Source organism: Electrona antarctica, assembly GCF_951216825.1.
Source record: "Electrona antarctica genome assembly, chromosome: 9".
Taxonomy (NCBI): Eukaryota; Metazoa; Chordata; class Actinopteri; order Myctophiformes; family Myctophidae; genus Electrona; species Electrona antarctica.
Window position 1 is genome coordinate 23635170 of NC_136790.1, and position 9724 is coordinate 23644893.

Sequence of the window (9724 nt, forward strand, 5' to 3'; positions counted from 1 at the left end):
TTTCCAAATAACTAATTATCTTGATCAGATGCGCATATGCGTCATATCAATTTAATGAGCAGAGCAGTGCTGCTTCTCTCTCTGAGTCTGCACACACTGACTGACCAGCTAAAGTGTATGCCTACTAAACCATAATATATGACAAACCTTGGATTAATTCTTTTGAAAACAGCAGCAAGCACAAAGTAAGTGTGAGAGAGAGAGAGAGAGAGAGTGTGTGAGAGAGAGAGAGAGAGCGAGCGTGCGCAGTTGCACACCCCTTCTATTTTTTAACACGCAGCATCTCTCTCTCTCTCTCTCTCTCTCTCTGTGACTGTGACTGCGTCTGACACAGACGTGGTCAATAATATATAGCATAAATAATAGGCCAAATATAACACTTTCCCTCTATCTGTGATCAGCTCCTCACACACAACTCCTCTCTCGTGCATGCCTGCTCAATTTCAGCAATTTTGCGTGCGTGCGGGCTGCAGATCGGCTATTTTTGGAGAAGAGATTTATAGACATTATGTGCAAATATAAAATAGCTGTGATACTTATATGTAAGTGGTTATGGTGAAATAAACCATTAACACTGGTTAGTTTGGAGGGGGCGAGGGGACTATGACATCACCGTTTCAGCAAATTAGGCGGCATTCGCTGTACACACGGAGACGTGAAAGTCGCGTCTCCAAACTTTCCCACTCTGGAAGGTAGTTTCAAAATTAGCCGTTAAAGTCCCCCAAAACGCCGTCTCCGTGTGACAAAAAGGGCAGATCGGCTAATTACTTGCCCGAGAAACACCGAAATCGTCTTCGTCTGGATTACCCCTTATTCTCTTCCGAGCCTCTCGCCGTCATGAAAGGGGGCGGGACTTTCATGAGGACGCTAGGACCAGAAGTGAATTCCTCATTCATTTTTCCCATAGACATTACAAAAAGTATTTATTTAAAGACGATTACGCCACGGAAAAGGCAACTCGAGTTGTGACAAATCATGACAACAAACACAACATTTTGGGCCGAACAAATAAGAAGAAAAAGAAAAAAAGTGTAACCTGCCGTTTTCTTCTTCTTTCTAATTATTTGTTCGGCCCGATTTGTTGTCATGATTTGTCACAACTCGAGTTGGCTTTGTATGAGGCTTATGAGACAACAAACACAATTTTTTGGGCTGAACAAATAATTAGAAAGAAGAAAAAAACGGCAGGTTACAACACTTTTTTTGTTGTTTTTCTTCTTTGTAATTATTAGTTTGGTCCAAAATATTGTTTGTGTTGTCATGAGTTGTCACGACTCGAGTTGGCTTTGTCCGCGGCGTAACCGTCTTTAAATAAATACTTTTTGAAATGTCTATGGGAAAAATGCATTGGGATTCATTTCCTGGTCCATGGTAGGGGGCGGGACTTTGACGCTCTATAGAGGGGAGCCAGACTTCTGCTTGAGGCAATGTATGCATTGCAAAGGCAGATGAAGGCTGGCTATGCAGGACTACTGTGTATGGTTGCATATGGCCCCAGTGGCCACCAGGGGGCGACAGCATGCCCTCATTTCCTTATGGTTTAATCATAGACTGTAAAGGGTTTAATCTAAGCACCAATACATTTTTTAACTCACAGTTTAAGACAAAAGGTCCAACAAGGTGATTTTATATATTAATCATTATTAATATATTGAAATTATTTTATAATAATGCAACACATTTTACTGCGATGGGTATATGATTAGAGAGGCAATATGGGCTTCTTGCAAGCAAATCAACTTGTGTCATCATCAGACTACAGTATATCTAGGCAGAGGGCCGACTGGGGAGCTAGTAGATTGCATACCATTAAGGTGCAGTACGTGCACAGTCGACCCGGGTTAAGGCCATTTCCTGAGATTTATGGACGTAGTGAAAGAGGACAAGTTAGTTGGTGTGAAAAAAGAGGAGGCAGAGGACAGGGTGAGATGGAGGCAGATGGTTCGCTGTGGCGACCCCTGAAGGGAACAGAAAAAAGGAAAAGAAGGTTCCCCTTCCCTGTATCTCTCTCGCTGCTAACTATCAATGTCATCAGAATATGCCCATATATGGGCATGCCCCCTTTAGTTCCCATATATCCCACCTTTATCTTAAAGCCTTTTCCTAACTGTCATTATTGTATTATTATGTATGTTTTGTATTTTTATGCCGGCTATTGCATGGATTGATCTTTTATTGTTCTCTTGATGTAAAGCACTTTGTGACTTCGTCTAGAAAATGTGCTATATAAATAAATTCATTATCATTATATATGGAGCTGACTGATTTGTTTGCGCCTGATGCCATGACAACACATTGAGGTTAGACAACACACATATGTTGGCGTAGCTGCATTGTAGGCTATGGTTATGGCTGACATACTGGCTATAAGCATAAGGAGATAGAGCCATGTGTGTGTGTGGGTCTGGCCGAATCCCACTCCTGCTTCCATGAAGTCGCCAGCCATGCGTTTGTAGACAGGTCCTCAGGGATAGAACTAAACATCGTTTGTGCCATAGAGGTGGCGGGACTTCTTTGGGTCTACTCTACATGGAGGCACTGCTTTAGTTGTAGTGTCATGCAGGATAATGTTAATAATAATAATTCCTAGGGTGAGGGTAGCAGCCTCTCTCTCTGCACAGGCCAGAAGGAGTAATTCCCTCTACTGGCAGGTGGGACACGGTGGGCTTCAGGCAGAGCTCTGGCTCTGTTGTCATGGCAACTATACAATACTGTTATCTGCTGCCATTAATTTGTTTCGCTTTCGTCTCTGTAACTACAAACAAATGGAGTGTATTTGAGAATTTTTTATTAGCTTTGTTGTTGTGTATAGCATTTATCTGGAGGCTGATCTTATTCTTTGTTAATTATTTGTAATGTCCTAATTTATTTTACTTGTTGCTTTTTGGAGGGGAAGGCATATATTTTTTTATTTTTTATTTATAATTTGCACGTTTGTCTTGATTTTGATTTCTTAACAACACTAGTTATTCCCAATAAAGGTCGTTCTGATTCTCAATAGAGCGTTGCAGTCCCGCCCCCCTTTCAGAACGACAAGCGACCCAGAAGAGAATTTCACATAAATTTTTTCCCATAGACGTTTCAAAAAGTATTTATTTTAAAGACTTTATTTTAAGTCTCGGACAAAGCTAACTCGGCTGCTGAGAAATCATGACAATAAACACAATTTTTGGGGCCGAACAAAATAAAAGTGTTGTAACCTTTTTTCTTCTTTCTAATTATTTGTTCGGCCCAAGTTTATTGTCATGATTTGTCAGCAGCCGAGTTGCCTTGTCCGAGGCTTACAGGTCTTGGAATAAATACTTTATGAAACGTCTATGGGAAAAATGTACGGGAAATTCTCTTCCGGGCCGCTCGTCTGGGGGCGGGACTGCGACAACTATATTTATCCAGATGATGAGGGAGATTGTATAATTAAATGCATCTGGTAAAAAAAATAATAAGAAAGAAAGTTTCCTTGAGACTCCCAAAAAGCTAGAAACAGCCCTGCACAGATCATGGTTCTATGTTTAGTCTCCGTATTTGTATACTGATGACCCATTTGATTCCTCCTGACCCATTTCCACCCTCATCAGAAATGACTGTTGTCCATGCCCACACCATACCGTAGTCATAGACTCAGCTTTTGTTTTGCCAACTATCACAACACTTTTTTTTGCAGCCAGCAAGTGGTCGGATATTATAAGAATTTGTGTACGTGACTGGATGGAACCGTATAAACATTTGTCCATCTTCGTCTAGCCTTTCGGGAGCCACATAGGTGATTATTGTCACACGCCTTTAATAGGGCATTAAATCAAATAGTTGGGACATTTACAAGCATGTGAAACATCCATTACTTTCCCTGCCACGTGCCTGTCTTGTAACCCCTGGTAATAGTGCCAAACAAAAACAAAAGGTATCCATTCCATCCATGCCATTTGTCTCTGTTTGTGCTTAAGTGTAGCTAGGCAAAGAATATTTAGTAAACTCATAATGTCTGCCTTGTTTGGTGCAGTAAGTGTCACTGTATCACTGTTCCTGTCAAATATATGGGTTGTGCAATGTCAAGTCACACTGCATTGTTTGGCATGAACAAAATTCAAAGCTCATGCCTTTGCTGACCCTTGTAATAAATTCCTTTAAGAACATCAAGCCTCTCATATCAGCTTCCCATACCTGAGTACAGTCATAGTTCCTGTCAAGCTTCAACTTTTATTGCATTGCCTGAAATATCTTCAGCACACAATCAACCGTGCTAAAACTGAGCATAGCTAAGAGTACAATAATGTTACTCATGGTTTTACATTACACTGGACCACAACCTAGAGAGGGAGCTTTGAACAACAGAACAGAAACAGAACAGTGAACATACCGTACACAGAGGCCAACCGGGTGCTCACAGGAGATTTAAAAACATCTTGAAAAAAGTGTATGGTGCTTCTAGGATCAACAGTATACTATAGACTTTGAATAAAGAAGAGATCCGAGCACTAATAAAATGTGGAGGAGAGGAATTAAAGTTAAACAAATATTCTATAAAAGCCAACATGTTTCGACTGGCTACGGTCTTCATCAGGGCAAGAACTGGACCAACAAACATACAAACCCATCTATTCACATGACGTTACCATGTGAACAGGCAATTGATAACCATGGTTACCAAAGACACCGAACACCTGAAAGTGTGTGTGTACAGCATATACTGTATATACGTGTGGTATATATATCTGTGAGCTATCTACAGTATGTTGTGATTTTTGTATCCTGATGACTGCTTGGCGCAACATGGATTTCCGCAAGGACAATAAAGTATCTATCTATCTAAACACATGAAATCAATATCCTTATTCAAAGCAGGAGAAGTGCGTCTAGGGAGTGTACCCATTTTTGAGACAATCTCCTCCTCTGGTTAAAGGTTTGATGAGTCATTACTGTTTTGGACAACCTTGAAACCTTGAAAAAATCACACCTGTGTGAACTGAGTGGTGCAACTCCCCTCTCTCTCTCTCTCTCTCTCTCTCTCTCTCTCTCTCTCATTAGCAGGCAACATAAACAAGATCTCTCTCTCTCTCTCTGTTTCTGGCACAACAGCACCACTTTTTCCCCTACTGGTACTCTAAACGGACATAGTCACATTAGGACATAGGGACAAAGCTGTTCCTTGGAGTGGTTGCACCACTCAAAAATGTCAGGACAGCTAAGTGAGTCTGTAATTAAAGGGCCACTTCACCCCTGTTGCAACCAGATCTTATTTTAATTATGTTTGGGAGACAAGAAACACTTTCCTGGGTTTTTTACGTGGGTAATATGTGTTTTTAGATATTTTAGTATTTCAAAGTGTCCATGGGCTCCATGACATAGACATACAGTATAAACGTAGATGCCCTTTCTGGCTCTGGAGCGTATGTGCTCAAGAGGGGGCAAAACTTTCCCGAGATTCCTTGCGAAGCCCCGCGGAAGCATGAGCGTGCGTCACAGAGCGCATGTTCGGGTCTGTAAGTCCCGGAAAAGATGCGCTGTGATTGGCCAGTAATCACTTGAGTGGCAGCGTGACGTAACGTGCCTTCCACACTTCCGTCGTACTTCCTCTCCCTGTGTAAATTCTTCCGCCCCTCCTTCAACACACATCGCTCCAACGAACTGCAGCGGCCAATGAGGCATCTATTTTTTCTATGCTCCATGATGTCATGGACACTGGGCTCACTTCCTTCCTGGACTACAATTCCCATAATGCTTTGGTCCACTGCTGCTCCTTGTGGATAGGCGGAGGGCTGTCTTACTGAGACAACATACAGTCCTAGAAACATTAAAGAAGAATGTGCACGGAGGTGAGGCCACGGCTCCTGCGGGAGGTTTGCACATGTGCAGTGTAAACAGGAACTGCGATGATGGAGTCATTGGAGTGTTCCAGCAGAGGTGCTAGAGGTGCATGAGAGTTGCTGACCCTGAACTGAAATAATAAAAAGGATATCAAAAAAAGAGAATAGTACAAAGTTGATTTTGTTTTTATTTTAAAAAGTACATCAATTTCCTAACTGTGGAAAAAATGTTGTGTATAACAGACTGAAAGATAAAGTACGTTTACTAAATGTTAATGTTTTTGTATATTTTCTTTTGTGGATTTTCCATGTTCGTTAGTACATGTGTCAAACTTTTATTTTTGTGAAATGACAAAGGAACATGGATACTGTTCATTCAAGTGCTGTGGATTTGAAAAGGGAAGGGTGACTGCTGTTTAATTCTCAACTGTTCTGGATCTCATTATTTACATCACAAGTTATGAGCTTTCTATCTAGCACCTCTGCTGGAACACTCCATCATCACAGTTCCTGTTTAAACTGAGCATGTGCAAACCTCCCGCAGGAGACCGGGCCGCACCTCTGTGCCTTATCCTCTTTATTTGTCCTAGATACAGTCCAGGAAATAAGTGAGCCCAGTGTCCATGACAATGACATCATGAAGCCCATGTACACTTTGAAATACTGAAATATCTAAAAACACATATTACCCACATAAAACCCCAGGAAAGTGTTTATTGTATCCCAAACATCATTAAAATAAGATCTGGTTGCAAAAGGGGTGAAGTGGCCCTTTAACAAAGGTGTTGTTGCAATTTATGAAGTCATTAATGCTGTACAACTTCTGGGTATTAAAATCAATAAATGTTTTTTGTCTGTTGGAGCATTGTGGACAATTCAGGCATTTGTAAGAACCGATTGGCCTCGAGTTTGTGACAGAAATGTATTTCCTGTCCTGGTATGAGTATTGAAAGAAAATTTAACATAACATACTGCGTGATAACAAGGGAATATATTAGTTAAAATATAGTTGAATATTTAACCTTGAAATGTAGTGTACGGAAAATACGTTTTGTTTTGTGTAGTTAAACCATGGTGGTCATTCATTTTCTGTTGACAAGGTTTGATCATAGGGGGAGCTGTGGGGCAAAGGATGTTAGCAATAGTTCCAGGAAGTGAGGTACCAGGAACATCCATAAAAGTACAGGAAGTGAGGCGGCCGGGGATTCCATTTCAGGTATCAAAAGAGTGTTTGGTGGTGGTTCGTCAAAGAAACTCTTTTAAGGCCAATACTAAACTATAATCAGAAATTCTCTTGATAAACCACAGAGTAGTGGGGCTGGAAAACTTTGAGATCAGGAAGAAGAAAAGTTTGGTTAAGGAACATTTCTGAAGGTTTAGCTCTGAATCCCTTCAGAGCTTTTGGATGAAGGGGAATTTTTGTAACCTGACTCCGCCAGCTGGTGGCAGCAGTGAGTTCCTCCTCCTGCTCCCATCTGGTCTCTCTCGGGCAGAGACGATGTACTCCGAACCAGTGCTGATCGGAGCGATATGCGGCCGTACGCTAGAGGCGGGATCAACACGAGACTGGTAACGTATTGTAGCTATGTGCCACAGCGCAAATGTAAACACAAGCTAACAAGACTACAACTCGAAATGATTATGGAGATATCACATTTTTGTCCCGCTGCTTCCGGTTCATCATTTCTGCTTGAGAGAGACCAGATCAAGGTAGGAGGAGGGAACTTGTGAATTCAATACTGCCGCAATCTGGCGGAGTCAGGTTAGAATTAGTTAGTTTGGTTACAGTATAAAGAATTACTGATGCAGGTAAGGACCTTTATTTCTTTTAGTTCTTTAATATAACTCAGACATACAAGTTTATGGTTCTGATTGTTATAAGTTGGAGGTAAGTAATTGTGTACCAACTTGTCTAAAAGAAATCTGAGGAGGTTCACCAGGAAACATCAGTATAAGGGTGGAATCGTTGTCTATGATGGCCCAGTTGTTTTTGATAATGAAAGTTACTTGCATTAGTAACTTGCTGTACTGTATTGCAGGGGTTCTCAACGTTTTTGGCCGGGGACCCCCGGAAATGCTTTGGCAATGTCTCGGGACCCCCGCCCCGCCCCCTCCCGACCCCCAATATAAATTGACTGCTACAATAACCTTAAACCATTTTGGGGCGGGAACCCCTTTTGGTGTTTTAAGCATTGTTATAATTTAGCTATTGAAAAATAGCAGATCTACAAGCTCATAGCGCGCCACCGAGTGGCGCGCTACGAGCTTGTAGGTCTGCTATTTTAGAAAAATCGTGAAAATAAAAATTTAAAAAAAATCTTTTCTTTTTTGAAAATAATTTGGGGACCCCTGCTGTATTGGGTAACAGAATTGTGAGGTGTGAGGTGTTGGAGCGTTTCTTTTTAATAAGTAAATCAGAGCGCTTAATGCCCTGTGCCTTAGAATACTGAACATATTTAGAAATCTCAATATTAGTCCTTATGTTTCCTAAAGTTTCCTAAACACGTGAACATGTTCCACGCTCTATAAAGATTTGATTCAACTCACAGAAGATTGATAACCCTGGAGGCAAAAGCTATTGTTGTGACAAGATAGAATATCTATCCAGATGCAAATCAGGTATTCACTTTCACAAATTCAATTTTGAGAGGAAGTGACTTGGTACATATTGATGAAAGGGTGAATCACAGTGAAAATACCTTTGCTACGAAGCGTGAAAAACAGCCTACAGTATATTGTCAGATGGTCCAGATGACTTAAGTTATCTTTGGCAACAAGGTATTGTTCTGCTACTGTTATAATGAACTATTGATTGACAGCACTTCCACTCATTAGAATAAAATACTTTATGATGTAAAAATGTGAGAAAATGGCTCATAATGCATTTTCATCATGTGTTTTGATGTGTAATGAGGTAATCCAGTGATTAACGTAGCATAATCCCTATTATGGAATCCACAGTGTGGCAGCTGTCAATGTGTCACTTTTATAAGAATGGAATTACATCAACCTATTTGTGGACCACAATTAAACTATTGTGTTGGCCCTGTGCTGAGCTAAAACCTTTTGACGAGCAGTTTAAAATTATCTTTCCTTGTTTTGCATTGGTGTCAAATTCCCTAGAAATGTGGTCCTGAAACTGCAGCCTCCGGTACTGCGTGACAGCATACCCAGTCACATGGGACATTAAATATCAGAGTGCATATACATTGCCATGTGGTGGTTTAAGCACATATAAAATCTCAATGAGTTTGCAACCTTGAACTTCTGAATGTGGTCATGCTTGCCAATATGCAGAATTCAACTCAACAGTCAACGGGAACTTGGACCATCAAGTCTCGGTGCAGATGATGACCCAAGGACATTATTCTTGTATAAAGGTAATTAAAATTCTATGCCATGCAAAAATTGCGTCATGCCCAGTCTGCACCTTAACATGGCATGTGTAGGCTACTGGTGTTCTGCCGTTACAGTGTGTTACTGTAAGTGGTTGAATGTGAAGTTGTTGGTGCAATTACAGTAGTGCAAGCTAGGCATTCTTTATGCAGTCCATTTACCGCTTAACCGTGGACTCTTTTTTTGATATAATTATGCGTATGAAATCATATTTCTTAAGTAATCTAATTCTAGTCACATATTGTGTGTCTGTCTGTGAGACATACACCTGATGTAATACATACATCGTATTACTTATTTCTTATTTTGAGCCTATGGCTTAATAGGAGACATTAGTCTTTTTGTTGTTCTGTTCATATATAAAGATATCATATGCAAACATACTTTCCCGTCAACACTGAATAGTGACTACAAGGTGACTAATTCTTCATACTGAGTGGGTGGTATTTAGCACTGTCAGAAGTGGTTAGCTTTCCCATTCCAAACATACCGACAAAATCAAGAGACACAAAGTCTGTGGCTATGGA